Here is a 16,870-nt window from a genome sequence, read left to right as displayed (position 1 = left end):
CTGCCATCTGAAAACACCTCTGACTCTCTACCCAGTAACTTTCCTTCTGGCTGGAAAACACACTTGGTCTCCTAGTTGCCTTGATGGTAAATGGTCAGAAAATACACCTTTTATTAGCTCCTCTATCTTGCTTACACCTACCTAACAGTGTTTTCTGGGATCACCTCCCCCCCAAAAAATCTTGTCTCAAGGTCAGCTTCTGGAGAAATTCAAGCCAAGGCAGTCCCTAGGCCTCTTGACACTGAAAAAGTTCCTACACTTTTCCAAACACCCATACTGAAGTGTGGAGGGGGAGGATTTCCTATTCCTGCATAAGAAAATGTTTGCTGTCTGGCTAGAGATCTGGCTCTAAGAGAAGCACATGGCAAGGTCATCTCACAGAGAACTGCCCCTTAAAAGTCCTATAATTGCACCCCCTGTGCCTGTTCGGCTCTCTTCCTCTCCAGCTATTTCCATCCATTTCCTTCCTGTAATTCAAGAAACAGCCATGATTTTTAGGACAAAATAACCACATGGCTTTGGGCTTAGCACTCTTCCAGGAAGGAAGTAATCATGATAACAGTAATGTCAAGAGCAAACATTTCTTGAGTGCACATCATGTCCCTGAAAGGAGGTAAGACTTTACACGAATTAGTTTAGTTCTCCTAACAAGAAGAAATGTGGCTGTTTGGAGGCCAAAAGTACCTAGAATTCAGTTCAAAGTGGGCCAGTTCATTTAGTCAAAGATTTGTTGGGAAAAAAGAAAGGATTTGTTGAGCATCTACTAAGTTCCAGACAACTAAGTTATTCAGGGACCCTCTTCTCTCAGAAGCCACATTCAAATAAGAGTAGTGGTTTTCCTGAGAAAACCATAATTCAAACAGACACATGTACCCCAGTGTTCATTGCAGCATTATTTACAATAGCCAGGACATGGAAGCAAACTAGATGTCCATCAACAGATGAATGGATAAAGAAGTTGTGGTGCATATATACAATGGAATATTACTCAACCATAAAAGGAGTGACTTTGAGTCAGTTCTAGTGAGGTGGATGAAACTATAGCTCATTATTCAGAGTGAAGTAAGTCAGAAAGAGAAAAAGAAATATCATATATTAACACAAATATATGGGATCTAGAAAAATGGTACAGATGAACCTATTTGCAGGGTAGACATAGAGATCAGACTTGTAGACACAGCAGAGGAAGGAGAGGGTGGGACGAACTGAGAGAGCAGCATTGAGACATATACACTACCATACGTAAAACAGATAGCTAATGGGGAGTTGCTGGATACACAGGGAGCTCAGCCCCATGCTCCGTGACGACCTAGAGGGGTGGGATAGGATGGGGGGTGAAAAGGAGGTTCAAGATGGAGGGGACACATGTATACACATGGCTGATTCACATTGTTGTATGGCAGAGCCAATACAACATTGTAAAGCAATTGTCCTCCAACTAAATGCATGAAGCTGGGCGCCTAAAGTCAGTGCTCTGGGACAACCCAGAGGAATAGGGTGGAGAGAGGTGGCAGGGGGCTTCGGGATGGGGGAACACATGTATACCTGTGGCTGATTCATGTTGATGTATGGCCCAAACCATCACAATACTGTAAAGTAATTATCCCCCAAATAAAATAAATACATTATTTTTTTAATTTAAATAAAAAGAGCAGTGGTTTTTCAACCAAAATGATTTTGTCCCCAGGGGCCACTTGGTAGCATCTGGAGACATTTTTTGGTTGTTGTACAGGAGGGAGGGGTAACTTGCATCTAGTGGGTACAGGTCAGGGATGTTGCTAAACATCCGACAACACATAGGACAACCCTCATAGCAAAGAATTATCTGGTCCAAGATGTCCAAAGTGTCAAGGCTGAGAAACCCGGCAGTAAAGGAAGGAGAAGACAGAACAACAAATGAACGAGCAAACAAAAAAACCATGGAGTATTTCTAATTTGATCTAAGCTAGGTTTCAGTTATCAATCTATAAAATGCTATTTACATCATACGAGCCTCTCATCAGTATCTACAAATGAAGGTAGGGTCAGTTTTTAACAGGCGTGCCCCTAACAGTATGGAGGTCTTGGCTGCACACCTGTGGGCAATCAGAAACAAGTTTCCCCTCTCCATCACATTCCAGAGCTCAACCTGGGGCTGAGCTTGCCCACTGTCATCTCTCATCGGCCCCTCCCTCCTCCCATAAAGAGAGATGCACTGATGTGTCTATTCAATCAGTTTACACGTCTTGGTTTTTTATTCCGCCTCATTTCACATAGGGTTTCAGGCAGTGAAGCAAAATATAAATAAACAATCATACATCAAAACCAGGGACAACAGGTGTGTGGGGTTGTTTTCTTTATGGTTGTTGTCTGTTTGGAGTCTCTTGTCTGAGGAGCTCCTCCTGAAATATGACACGTGCACACACACATACAAATACAAACACACCTTCACTGCTCCATAGCAATCCTGTGCAGTCTGTGAATTGATTCCACCTACGTCCAACAGTGAATCCATAATTCTAGACTAACAAGTCAGACTTCCTCAGTTAACATGATTGGCCCAGGAATGGGCACGTGACCTACCAGAAACCAACCATAGACCACTCCAAAGTTTTTCCCCAAAGTTGTAGAGAAATAAGCTCTTTCCTTCTCTGCAGGTCTGGAGTCTAAGGACAGAGTCAGATTAGGGCTGCTAAAGCCAAGTTGCCTTCCAGGGAAAAAGCTTGTCTGAAACTTAAGTGGAGAGAGGCACACAAATCTAGAGATGAAGAGAGAGTCAGACCCCTGAGAACACTGGCTGAGTCCTAGCCATGCCTGAAATTCTTGACCCACTAAGTTCCTGTTAGCATTCGGTTTCTGTCACTTGAACCTAAAAGATTATGACACATTACAGGGCATATGCCAAGATAAGAGCAAAATGGAAACCAGGGAGCAGGACATGAGGCTGAACACAGGTTTGAATTTGGCTGTGTGCTTCTCGGTAGTCAAAGTGAAAAGCAAACGCTGGTTACATCATTTTCATGAGTGCAGTGAGAACACTCAGGCTCCTTGAGAGAAGCAAAGCCTTTCCCTAGCACTGACTTCTCAAAGCATGATAAGAAAGGAAACACTGAGATATGAAGGATGGTGCTTTATCTGATTGGCACCTTCACGAATACAAATAGTAAACTGCCTTTTACAGACTCTGAAGCAGATGCTGGGGGACTCATTCTTCCCTGGTTGGTCAACTTGTCTCTGTGAGACTTAGAGAGAGGCAGTGTGCTCCAAGGATGAACTTTCCTGAAGGTTTTTTCCATGTGTGACCATTCCTAGAACTGGGTCCAGGACATTTTAACCACGACTGATTCTCAGCCCATTTCTGCCTTTCCCTTCTCAGAAATAAGGTCATTTCAGGACTTCCTTGGTGTCCCAGTGGTTAAGAATCCACCTGCCAATGCAAAGGATGTGGGTTTGATCCCAGGAAGGGCAACTAAGATTCCACATGTCGCTGGAGTAACTAAGGCCCCGGGCTGCAACTGCTGAACCCAAGTGCCACAACTAGAGAGCCCACGTGCATCAAGGGAAGATCTGCTTGTCGCAACAAAGATCCCATGTGCTGCAACTAAGACCCGATGCAGCCAAGAAATAAATAAATATTTTTTTAAAAAAAGAAATAAAGTCATTGTTTCAACTTCAGAAGGTTCCCCCCTCCCCTTCAGAGGAGGAATGTTCAAAAGAATTGGAGCCTCCTGCCCTCCAGCGCTAATGAAGATGCACTGAGGGACCCACAGGTCAGAGGTCTCAAGGGCTTCCCTCTTCTTCATATCCTGTCTCCATGATTAACTTAGGCCATTAGGATATCATGTTACCATCAGACTGTCACAGCACTAAGGATTTCAAATGACTTCAGCCCAAGTAACAGGTTACCCCAGGTTCCCTGTTCTTACGAGCAAAAAATTGCCAAATGTGCCCCCAAACTTGTCTTGGCAAGGTGATGCTTTGATGAAGTATATTCTAACCATATGTCTCATTCAAGTACCATAAACACAGGCAGGTTTGCAGTTCACTTTTACTGTGACACTAAAGAAGACAAGATTTGATTGTATTATTTGTTCCTTCTGTCTATTTGTTTGTTTGCTTTCACTATCCTCAGATCTGTGCCAAGGGTTTTATATGCATTATTTAATTTCATCTTCACAGTGATCCAAGGAACCAGATAGTAACACCATATCCCATGAGAGGAGAAAGAGGTTATATACTTTGTCCAAGATCACACCATTAGCATTAATAAGAGGCAGAGCCCATGAATCTGAACCCAAGTTTAAAGGACCCATGAACCCATGCTCTAGACTCTGCCTCAAACCCTGGAGGGTGAACAACATGTAACCACAAATGGGTAGAAGAATCCCTTGCTCCCGAGGTTCATCCAGCCAAAAATGCCTTCCTTCCCACCAAGGCTACCACTAAAATATGATATCTCGGAGGTGCTGAGTCACTCAGTCAACTCTTTGTGATCCCATACACTGTAGGCCAGGTTCCTCTGTCCATGGGATTTCCCAGGCAAGAATACTGGAATGGGCTGCTATGGGAGGAGCCAAACTTTGAATGCCTACCGCCTCCACCAGAGTATGGATAAGTTAGCTGAACAATTAGGGTTCTTAGACAGTATTTCTCAAAATATGACCCAGGACCATCTATGTCAGGATCACCTGGGAAAATGTAAGGCTGTTATACAGGCATATACCCACTGTCGTGGAAGGAATGCCTGTGTCCCCTACAAATGCATATGTTAAAGCTCTAACCCCCAAGGTGACTGTATTTGGAGATGATAAAGAAGACGATGAGATGGTTGGATGGCATCATTGACTCAGTGGACATGAGTGTGAGCAAACTCTGGGAGATAATGAAGGACAGGGAGGCCTGGCCTGCTGCAGTCCATGGGGTTGCAAAGAGTGGGACACAACTGAGTGACTGAACAACAACAACAACAAAAAAACATGATAAAGGTTAAATGAGAATGTAAGGCTGGGGCCCTAATCCAATAGGGCTGCTGCCGCTGCTGCTAAGTCGCTTCAGTCGTGTCCGACTCCGTGCGACCCCAGAGACGGCAGCCCACCAGGCTCCCCCGTCCCTGGGATTCTCCAGGCAAGAACACTGGAGTGGGTTGCCATTTCCTTCTCCAATGCATGAAAGTGAAAAGTGAAAGTCAGTCGTGTCCGAGCGAAGACGGCAGCCCACCAGGCTCCCTGGGATTCTCCAGGCAAGAACACTGGAATGGGTTGCCATTTCCTTCTCCAATGCATGAAAGTGAAAAGTGAAAGTGAAGTCGCTCAGTTGTGCCCGACCCTCAGCGACCCCATGGACTGCAGCCTTCCAGGCCCCTCCGTCCGTGGGATTTTCCAGGCAAGAGTACTGGAGTGGGGTGCCATCGCCTTCTCCACCAATAGGGCTAGTGCCCTTCTAAGAAGAGATTTGGGGCTTCCCAGGTGGCACAGTTTGGTAAAGAATACATCTGCCAATGCAGGAGATGCAAGTGACGTGGTTTTGATCCCTGGGTAGGGAAGATCCCCTGGAGAAGAAAATGGCAACCCATTCCAGTATTCTTGCCTAGAGAATTCCATGGACAGAGGAGCCTGGTGGGCTACAGTCCATGAGGTCACAAAGAGTCAGACGTGACTGAGCAGGCGCACGTGTGCACACACACACACACACACACACACACACACACACACACACACCAGAAATCTCTCCTTCTGTCCACCAGGTGAGGATGCAGTGAGAAAGCAGCATCTGTAAGCCAGGGTGAGAGCTCTCACTAGGAACCAAATTGACCAGCACCTTGACCTTGGACTTGCCAGTCTCCAAAATGAGAAAATAACTTTCTACTGTTTAAGCAACATACTCTATGGTATTTTGTTATGGTAGCCTGAGCAGATGAAGACATCTACTGGTAAGCGAAATAAGCAAGGTATGAAAGTGTTTACAAATGTTAATAAATATCTTCAGGAGAACAGACAATAAGCTTATTACAGTGATTGCTTCTGAGGAGGAGAACTGTGCGCTGGAGGGTAGAGGACACCTTGTGTTTATACCCTTTTGTAGCACTTCATTTTTTTCTCCATATTCATGTTGCGTATTCATATAGATGAATGCATTAATTTTTTGGAAGTACTGAATGCAAAAAGCAAGAGGACACTGCCCAGAGGCTGGCTAAGCGGTCCTTCTGGGGAAATCTCCAGCTCCACCAACCACCTAAAACTCAATTGCTGAAAGTCTAACAAATATGCAACACTAGAGTTATAGATACAAAAAACAAAGGGATGGTTGCCAAAGGGGGAGGGGATGAGGAGAGGAAAGAAAGAGGAGAGGGAGATTAAGAGGCACAGAATTCTAGGTGCAAAATAAATGAGTCACCAGTATGAAATGTACAGTGTAGGTAGAGAATGTGCTTAACAGCTATGTAATATCTTTGTATGGTGACAGATCATAACTAGACTCGCGGTGATCATTTTGAAATGCATAGAAATACTGCATCACTCTGTTGTGTAACAGGAACTAACCTGGTGTTGTAGGTCAGTTACGCTTCAAAAACAAAGTCATAGAAAAAGAGATCAGATTTGTGGTTACCAAAGGCAGGGGTGGAGAAGAATTAGATGAAGGGGCTTCCCCAATGGCACAGCAGGTAAAGAATCTTCCTGCAATGCAGGAGACACAGGAGACGTGGGTACGATCCCTGGGTTGGGAAGGGACCCTGCAGAAGGAAATGGCAACCCGAGGAGCCTGGGTGGCTACAGTCCATGGAGTTGCAAAGAGTCAGACACGACTTAGCGACTAAGCACACGTGCAGTCAAAAGTTACAAGCATGCAGTTATAACATAAATAAGTACTGGGATGTCATGTACATGTGATAAATCTAACACTGTTATATGTTACACATGAAAGTTGTCAAGAGAGTAAACCCTAAAAGTTCTCATCAAAGGAAACTTTTTTTCTATTTTTTTAATTGTGTCCATGCGACATGATGGACGTTCACTAAACTTCTAATAAGCATTTCAGGCTGCACGTAAATCAAATCATTATGCTGTACACAAACGTATACAGTGCTGTATGTCAATTATATCTCAATAATACTGAGGAAAAAAAAAAAGTACTATAAGTAAATGGCAAGAGACACTCCCCAGAGGTTTGGGTGAGCTGTCCTTGTGGAACGTCCTCAGCTCCACCACTGACCTAAAAGTCAATCCTAAATCTCCAAAAAACATGCAATGCAAGGATGCAAGGGCAGTGGTGTACTTGCATAACCCGGGGGCCTGAGCTGTGATTCTTGGGAGGACCAGCTAATTGTATGGGAGTGAAAAAGTGAAAGTTGCTCACTCCGAGCAACTTGTCCAACTCTTTGCGACCTCACGGACGATAGCCCGCCAGGCTCCTCTGTCCATGGAATTCTCCAGGCAAGAATACTGGAGTGGGTAGCCGTTCCCTTCTCCAGGGGATCTTCCCGACCCAGGGATTGAACCCGGGTCTCCCGCATTGCAGATGGATTCTTTACCACCTGAGCCACCGGTACCTAGTGGTATTTTCTGCTCCAGATTATAACACTGATCTCAGAAATGACATCATTGGGGTAAGGTACAAATAAACAAGCCCCACTACCCTCCAGCCAGTCCATACTATGCCAGGGGGGTGGGCAAGTAGGTGAACCCCATTGTGGGATTATCCATGGCACCAAGTAGGAATTTCACAAAGCTATTCATTGGAATCCTGTCTTGTGCAGAAATCTAAGGCCAGAGGGAGCAGCTAAAATCATGCTCAGCCAAAATTACCCACAATGGCTGTTTCTCTGGTTGAGCACCAGATGAAGTAAGTGGCTTCTGTTTGGTGGCCAAGTTATATGAAAAATGCATATCTTTAAATGCTAGAATCACACTCAGGAGAAGCTCGTGGGAAGTGAGTCTGTCTGCAGCAAAAGCAGACTCATGTCTCCCGTCTCACTCCGAGCATATGCTCATTGTGTGGAAGGGTGAGCAGAAATACTCACGTTATTTATGTTGCTCTCTCTCTCTCCCCCTCTCACGCCCCCTCGCCCATTTGCTTCTTCCCATCCCTGACCTGAGATCACAGAATAGAATTCACATGTCTTAAAGGCACTTCTGTCTCCCTCTACTCCGTAGTAAGGTTAAGAAAAGATGGCATTGGACTGACCTGGCTCTTCCTCCAATCATGGAAACTTAGAGAATTATTATCATCAGATCCCAACTGTTCAAGCATCCAGTTTCCTAGCAACCCTCAAAACGCTTTGGTGAAGGGTTAGAAGGAGGACTTCATGGGTAAGCGGGTAAGGTAGTGGCGGCTGTGCTGGAGATGGCTTGGGAGCTCCCCCGAATTGTCTTAAAAGGCCATTGTCATCCATCATCCCAGCAACCCAACAAGACACTGTTAGTCACAAAAGTGATGTAAGGCAGCCCAGCTGCTCAACATTCCCAGAGGCTCAGGTCTGAATTCCTTAACCTGGACTCGGGGGCCTTCCATTCATCAGTTTCATCACTCTTCACTTCCATGTGCAGCCCCTCCGCCCCAGCAAGGCTGTCTCCTCTCCATCCACCTTGCAGCCCTCTCTGAACGTCTTCTTCTATACGCCCATGTTTCTACCCACATCTCCTTCCTCCCTAACCACATCCCCTCCACCCACCCCACGCCTCATGTTGTTGTCGTTTAGTGGCTAAGTCATGTCTGACTCTGCAACCCCATGGAGTTGTAGCCAGCCAGGCTCCTCTGTCCATGGGATTTCCCAGGCAAGAATACTGGAGTGGGTTGCCATTTCCTCCTCCAGGGAATCTTCCCGAACCAGGGATTGAACACATGTATCCTGCTTTGGCAGGCAGGTTCTTTACCACTGAGCCACCTAGGAAGCCACCCACACCTCACACCATACTTCTAATCACTTGACTGCCCTCCCCTAGGAATAGCTTTCCCATAATCACTTAACTCTGACTACTGCTGGAGATGTCGTATAGGTTTTGTTATTATGCCTAATTAGAGATACAGGGCAAATTCATCCCACAAGAGCTAAGCCACAGAAGAGGAAAACAATGCTGGAAAGATGGCAAGGCAGCATGTGGATATTGGCAGAACTGAGTGGTCTGAAGGGATTCAGACAGATATCAAGGCATATATAAATTCAGAAGAGTGATCAGACAAAAGATGGGATTTGTTTGGACCTTGGTTTCTCTCTCTGAATACTTAGCATCCATTCCTCCACTTTCTGCCCAGAGTCTCAATTTCATTTTGGAGATTTTCGTCTTCCTCCCTGAGTGCAATCTTGGTGAGACTGTCAATCAAGGTACCAGCCCTCCCTAGCCAAGGTTGACCATGTGACTCAGTGTGGGCTAGCCAGACACTCCCCAGGACCTTATATTTAAGTGGAGTAGGCACAAAGAAAGAAAAATGGTTAGAATGATTGATGTCTGCAGGGGAGCTTTGATGAGACCACAGATTAGCTCAAGCCACCAGCCCTGGTTAGAGCTGCCCTGATTCTTACTATGCCAAGCTTTGTTCTTCAAATGCCCCTTCAGTTCTATGAACCATCCCACATTCTTCAAAAGAGCTCCCTTTTTGCTTAAGTCGCATAGCACTGATTTCTGTCACTTATTTTTAATTTCTTTTATTTTTATTTTTTGGCTGAGCTGTGTGCAGCAAGCACGCACAATCTTAGTTCCCTGATCAGGGATTGAACCCATTCCCCCTGCACCGGACGTATAGAGTCCTAACCACTGGACCACCCAGGAAGTCCCTGATTTCCGTTACTTATAACCAAACCAGCCTGATACGGACTGTTTACATCAAGCCTTGAAGGATGACAGAAACTAGCATGCAGAGAGGAGGAAAGAGAATTGTCAACAGCTTTGTCCTCCACTGGCTCTTTTAAGCCGCTCTAAGAGGTTGGCTAATAACTTTGGAATGGGCACACTCCATATCAATGTTGTTGTTGTCTTAGTCACTAAGTTGTGTCCAATTCTTTAGTGACCCTATGGACTGTAGCCTTTCAGGCTCCTTTGTCTGTGGAATTTTCCAGGCAAGAATACTGACGTGGGTTGCCATTTTCTTCTCCAGGTGATCTTCCCAACACAGGGATCGACCCTCATCTTCTGCATTGGCAGGTGGATTCTTTACCACTGAGCCCCCTATCAAAGATAGGGAAAACTAATAGGAAAGCGCCCTATCAATGAGATCTGCCTGAAACCAGAAAGGATTGCCTTGGGAAATAATAAGTCTGCCACCAGGGAAGGTGATTAAGTTGGATGGAGTAAACATAAGCCCAGCAGCATTCTTCTAAGTTCTCCAGTATTTCATTTCCTCCATACACATCAATAATTGCTACACAAAAAGATATTTAACAGATCTATCAGTTTGAAAAACACTGAAATGAATGCAATTATAAATGGCTTTATTACTTTTATTCTCAATCTTTAAGGTGCCAATAAGATGCATTGAGAATCTCCAAGAGGTGGAGAGAGCAGGTAGCAATTCCCAAATTTATTTGGGCAAGAAACTAAAGGACCAGTGTTCCATGGAACACCCACAGGGAAGCCCAATTAGAGGGACAGAGCAGTCCTGGGACACACTAGAACAGCTGTAAAGCACCTAACACAGTGCCTGGCACATAGTAAGTGCTCAAAATCGTAGCTATAATCTATACAGACACACCTCAGAGATACTACAGGCTCAGTACCGGATGACTGCAATAAAGCGAGTATCGCAATAAACAAGTCACACAAATTTCTTGGCTTTCCAGTGCATATAAAAATCATGTTTACACTAGCCTGTAGGGTATTAAGTGTGCAATAGCATCATGTCTGAAAAAACCTACATACTTTAATTTAAAAATATTTTATTGCTGAGAAATGCTAACCATCATCCAAGCCTTCAGCAAATTGTGATCTTTTTACTGGTGAAGTATTTGAAATATGACAAGAATTACCAAAATGTGAGACAGAGACACAAAATGAGCAAATGTTATTGGAAAAAACGCTGCTGATAGACTTGATGCAGGGTTGCCACAAACCTTCAATTTGTAAAAAAAAAAAAACAAAAAAACGCAGTATCTTTTTATGGCTGAACAATATTTTATTGTATATATGTACCACAGCTTCTTTATCCATTCACCTGTCAATGGACATTTAGGTTGCTTCCATGTCCTGGCTATTGTAAATAGTGCCACAATGAATATTGGGGTGCATGTATCCTTTCAATTAATTGTCACTAATTAGCTGTCCCTTAAATGTGTGTTAACACAACATTGTAAATCAACTAACTCAAAAAAAAAGTTTTAATGCAGTATCTGTAAAGTACAATAAAGCAAAACTTAATAAAACAAGACATGCCTGTAATCAATATCTCACTTTGTTCTCATTTCTGAATATCATTTCCCCACATTTAGGACTATGACCTCTGCCCCTCCCTCACCAGACTCTAGCCCCCTTGGGCTTCCTTTGGTTTCACAGATGAAGTAGTTTCCAGCCTCAGGACCTTGGCACATTCTGTTTCCTCTGCCTTCACTTTCCCCTGTGCTTCACTTGGACAGTTCCTTCTCACTCATCTTTGGGTCTCAGTGAATCGTCACCCCCTCAGTGACTTAGCCCTGTTATCCTTAATCCCATCATCTTCCTTGTTTCCTCCTATACTTATCACAAGTAATATCTCTTACACGTTTTTAGTCTATTAGATTTGCAAACAGTCCTATCCCCCTCAACTGTAGACTCCAGAAGTCAGAAACCTGGCTGGGTTTTGCTCCATTAACACAGTGTCTAACTAGATCTAACAGGAAAAAGATTTATTGAATACATGCATAAGACAGAAGTAATTCCCCATACAAAGGATGGGCTTCCCAAGTGGTACAGTTGGTAAAGAATCCACCTGCCAATGGAGGAAAAACAACAATGATTTTTTTAAAGATCAAAAATATACTATTGAAATATTCAGCTCTAGGTTGACTTTCCTATAGGAGACAAAGGGATGTAGTTCTGTTATGTAGTTTTATGGTAGATTGACTTGTTACATGTAAATAGCTTAAAGAACCTAGAAGAACAAAGGGTTGTAATATGCCTCAGACTATCCACTCATGTATTCATCCATTCATTAAAGATATGCTAATCACCTACTATACATCCAAACACCATATGTTAGGCACCATGCATTGAGGCCTTCCCAATCCATCAAGTGGGTTTATATTCCCTCAGTTTATATTCCATTTATCTTCCCTCATTAAAAAAATCATAAGTGCTTAGACTTATGTCAATATGAGTATAAATATAAGGCAAACAACACTATGCTCCTAGCTAGCTCTCACAGCAGACACGGTTAATCAACCACAGCACTCATGCCCACAGGGTTTGACTCTAACCTAAAAATCCCTTTCAGCACTTTTCTTCAGGCAGCCCCTTCCCAGCACCCAAAAGGGAATCCATGTGCCTACTCTGGGTAGAAGAAAGATCCCAGGTTTTGAAATCAGACTACAGTGTATGAGATGGTTGGATGGCATCACTGACTCGATGGATATGAGTTTGAGTAAGCTTCAGGAGTTGGCAATGGACAGAGAAGCCTGGCGTGCTGCAGTCCATGGGGTCACAAAGAGTCAGACACAACTGAACAACTGAACTGATACTGATACAGTAGTGTATTTGAATCCATGCATCATATGCATAGCTTCTGATACATGGTATCTGACATCTATATCTGTTTACTCTGTCAGATATAGATAACCTCAGCCACCATACCAGCTCATTAAGAGAATTAAATGAGATAATACATTGGAAACACCTGGCAGACAGCATCCAATAAATGCTAACTATTGGTGTTATTACATTTACCCAAGTAAGCCTCATAAAGTGTTTCACATACCATGATGCTTAATCAAATGGGCTGACATGAGCAATAACCAGCCGAAACAACCACAACAGAATACAAAGCTGGAAAACCGGGCACAAGGAGCAACAACGATGTCCTCTGTCCGCAACCTTTCCCCACCATGATATAGCCCATTTCCTTCCCATACTTTTACTAAAAAGTATCCTTGGGGGGGGCAGAGGATGCTCAGAGCATTCGTGATGGAAAATTCAGAGACTGCATCTTTTGTTCTTGAGTGCTTTTCTTAGCTTGACCTGATTTTGCTCCGAGGGTGAGGATTATAAGATCGGTGGCATATTGGGGGCATTTTGGAATTCAGAGTCAAAAGGTAGGTAAGTACTTGATCTTAATTATAGATGCTATACCCAGGGCATATGGCTTGCTACTGGAGGGCTGTCCAGTTTTGGGATATGAAATGAATCTGTGGATCTGCTGGGTTTTTTTTTCCTTTGTATCCACCATCTCCTCCCTCTGGATTTTAAGACTTCCTTTTAAATATAATAATTAAATGTGGAACATAGCTGTTGGGGATTTAATAGTCTGCTTGGCAATATTTGAAAATCAACATTATAATCCAAAGCAGGCTGTTATTACGGTTACTTGGCATACACCGGAGTTGAGTTTTTTTAATTGTGCACATCAACACAGCATAGTTATTTCAAAAATGTTAAATACGCCCAACTCCCTCCTTAATTTGTTTTTGCGGTGATGAAATTGAGAGCCAAGATGGAGAAGGGATATTGTAGGGGACCTAAGACACAGGGAAGTCCAAAGGAATGACATGGGAGAAAACGCTATTGAAAAAAGTCAATTGTGCTCAAATTAGTGGACTGAACTTGGTGTGACACTTCATAATTTCCAGGTGATGCTGGAATATGTATTCATGATTTTTTTTATTACATGTAATTTCCAGGTGATGCTGGAATATGCATTCATGAGTTTATTATATGTAATTTCTCTGGGCATGCAACTTGGCATTTGCTAAACTTTGATAACTGCACTGAAAGCTTAGTCCATAAGAAATAAAACCTGGTGAACTGACAAGAAAAAATGTGAGTAGCAATTCCTTGAGAAATGTGCTCAGTGTTGTATTTTCTTATATTCCTTTTTATTTATTTATTTATTTGGCTTCCCTGGGCCTTAGTTGTGGCACACAGAATCGAGTTCCCTGACCACGGATTGAGCCCTGGCCCCCTGCATGTGAAGCATGGAGTCTGAGCCACTGGACCACCAGGGAAGTCCCTCAGGGTTGTATTTTGACAGTACTTATTCAACAATTCCGGAGAAGGCAATGGCACCCCACTCCAGTACTCTTGCTTGGAAAATCCCATGGACGGAGGAGCCTGTTAGGCTGCAATCCATGGGGTGGCTAAGAGTCGGACACGACTGAGTGACTTCCCTTTCACTTTTCACTTTCATGCATTGGAGAAGGAAATGGCAACCCACTCCAGTGTTCTTGCCTGGAGAATCCCAGGGACGGGGGAGCCTGGTGGGCTGCCGTCTATGGGGTCGCACAGAGTTGGACACGACTGAAGTGACTTAGCATAGCATAGCATTCAACAATTCTGTTATTGAGCACCTAATATAGAGAGACACGTTCCCTGGTCTTGTGGAGCTGACCTTTGGATGGGAAAGATAGTAAAGAAACAAATGAACAAGATGATGTTTAGGTAGTGATATGAGCTATGACGAAAAGAAAATGGTGACCTAATAGAGAGTTATGGTTGTGGGATTCCATATGTAGGATGAGCTACTTTCTATAGGGAGGCTTCCCTAGGAGGATAACTGTTTAGCAGAAACCTAAATGATGCAAAGAGTGGGGCAAGGCAGAGGGAAAAGCAAAAAGAAAGTCCTTACCTAAGGCAAAAGCAATCCTGGTTCATTTAAATAAGAAAAGAGAGAGCTCCCTGTGGTCAAATGAGTGAGACAGTGTTTGGGCCAGATTATGCAAGACCAAGTAGGAGTTTGTTATTATTATTGCAACAGAAATGGGCAATGGAGAGCTCAGCTGCAGAGTTTTAAGCAGGAAGTGGCATAATGAAATTCAGGTGAAGACCACCAAATGTTGCTATGACCCAAATTGCCCATGTCAAATGCAAGAGCACTAGACCTGGGGTTTGGAGTTTGGGATTCTAGTCCTTGTCTTGCCACTTAACCAGTGCTGTTAGCTTAGAATCACAGCTAGTTAAGTGGCTGGGCTTCATTAGTTTTTTCACCAAGTAATTACTCATGGTCTACTGTGTTGGAAAAGATCCTGATGCTGGGAAAGATTGAAGGCAAGAGGAGAAGGGGACAACACAGGATGAGATGGGTGGATGGCATCACTGACTCAATGGACATGAATTTGAGCAAACTCCAGGAGTTGGTGATGGACAGGGAAGCCTGACATACTGCAGTCCATGGAGTCGCAAAGAGTCGGACATGACTGAGAGACTGAACTGAACTGAACTGTTTTCAGGTCTAAATGTGGGGAATAGAGATACACAGAGAAGAGCTCACAATCCGGCAGAATAAAATCACAACAGAGTTAGCATACTTACGGCTACATTTGAGTATCCCAGCTAAAGAGGCAATAGTCCCAAGGTGGTTTTTCTAAAAGTTAGATGAGATAACCTAAGTATTGGAAACTGTGGGTAATTTATGATGGTAGGTTTTGCTTATAGAAATCAGCATTCTTTCCCAAGCAAGTGACAGAAACCCAACTCAAGCTGATTGAATTTCAAAGAAATTCATTCTGTTACTGAAAGGCCCATGGCTTCAGGTATGGCTGGATCCAGGAACTCAAATCCTATCAGAACTAAACTCATTCTCTCCCCCTTTCCATTCTGCCTTTCTCTTCCATGTCTTTATTCCATGGTAGGATGCTCCTGCCCCTTGTGAAGGCAAGGTAGCTTCAAGCAACTCCAGGTGTGCCTTCTACCTCCTACCAACCCTAAGTGATTTCTCTCCCAAGCGGTTCAACAACATGATAGACCTTATTCATCATCATTATGACTGGAGATTATTTTGTATCTATGAAGAGGCGATGATTAATGACAGAAGCAAGATTTTCAGTACCACATTATGTGAAGAGGTTCATAATTACATGTATAATGGTGGTGGTTTAGTCGCTAAGTTGTGTCCAACTCTTGCAACCCCATGGACTGTAGCCTGCCAGGCTCCTCTGTCCATGGGACTTTCCAGGCAAGAATACTGGAGCAGGTTGCTATTTCCTTCTCCAGGGAATATTCCCAAGCCAGGAATCGAACCCACTTCTCCTGCACTGCAAGCAGATTCTTTATCAACTGAGCTATGAAGAAAGCCCATAGGTGTAATACTCATGTAAATTAAATAACAATGAATACATGTTTAAAGAACCATACCAGGATCTGAACCTACCCACCTCTATGCTTATTAGCAGAACAAAAATCTTCATAATGAACAATTCTTAAAAATATGCTTATACAGTGGTGACCATTTTGTAATTTACATAAGTATTAAGTCACTACGTTGTGTACCCGGAACTAACATGGTGTTGTGGGTTAATTACACTTCAGTGAAAAAAAAGAAGCAGGATCAGGATTTAACTTCAATCACTGTTCTAGTCTATGGATTTGGGGAAAACTGCCTTACTTGTGTTTTCTTTAAACAGAGGCAATATTCTCTCATGTCTCTAGGTGTACATCTTATGTGTAACTGAACCACTTTACTAAACAGTAGAAATCAACACCACATTGTAGGAAAAGTTAAGACTCTGAGCTCCCAATGCAGGGGGCCTGGGTTCAATCCCTGGCCAGGGAACTAGATCCCACATGCTGCAACTAAAAAGCATGTGTGCTTGCCACAATCAGACCCAGCACAACTAGAAATAAGTAAATATTTTTAAAAAAAACCCACAGCAGTGTAAATCAACTACACTTCAGTGAAATAATGTTTTTAAAGTGCACATTCTTGTCTTCACTAATATTAAACACGCAATTTCTCTCTTAAAAGGAAAACATGCTTATACAATCCCCCTGTCAGCTATTAT

At 43.4% G+C, this 16,870-nt stretch overlaps 1 protein-coding gene and 1 long non-coding RNA gene across 3 annotated transcripts in view; one reads left to right on the top strand and one right to left on the bottom strand.

The window, feature by feature from the left end:
• Positions 1–16,870, bottom strand: part of SHISA9 (shisa family member 9) — a 355,587-nt gene that overhangs the window by 313,243 nt on the left and 25,474 nt on the right. The gene's annotated exons all lie outside the window — the stretch shown is intronic.
• Positions 5,684–10,284, top strand: LOC133238255 (uncharacterized). The gene is made up of 3 exons (XR_009733488.1): positions 5,684–5,908; positions 8,130–8,285; positions 10,069–10,284. It is a non-coding gene; the product is annotated as an uncharacterized LOC133238255 (long non-coding RNA).

The sequence above is a fragment of the Bos javanicus genome, chromosome 25 (assembly GCF_032452875.1).
Source record: "Bos javanicus breed banteng chromosome 25, ARS-OSU_banteng_1.0, whole genome shotgun sequence".
NCBI lineage: Eukaryota > Metazoa > Chordata > Mammalia > Artiodactyla > Bovidae > Bos > Bos javanicus.
Note: the sequence above shows the minus strand (reverse complement) of the source record. Positions and strands in the feature narration are given on the sequence as shown.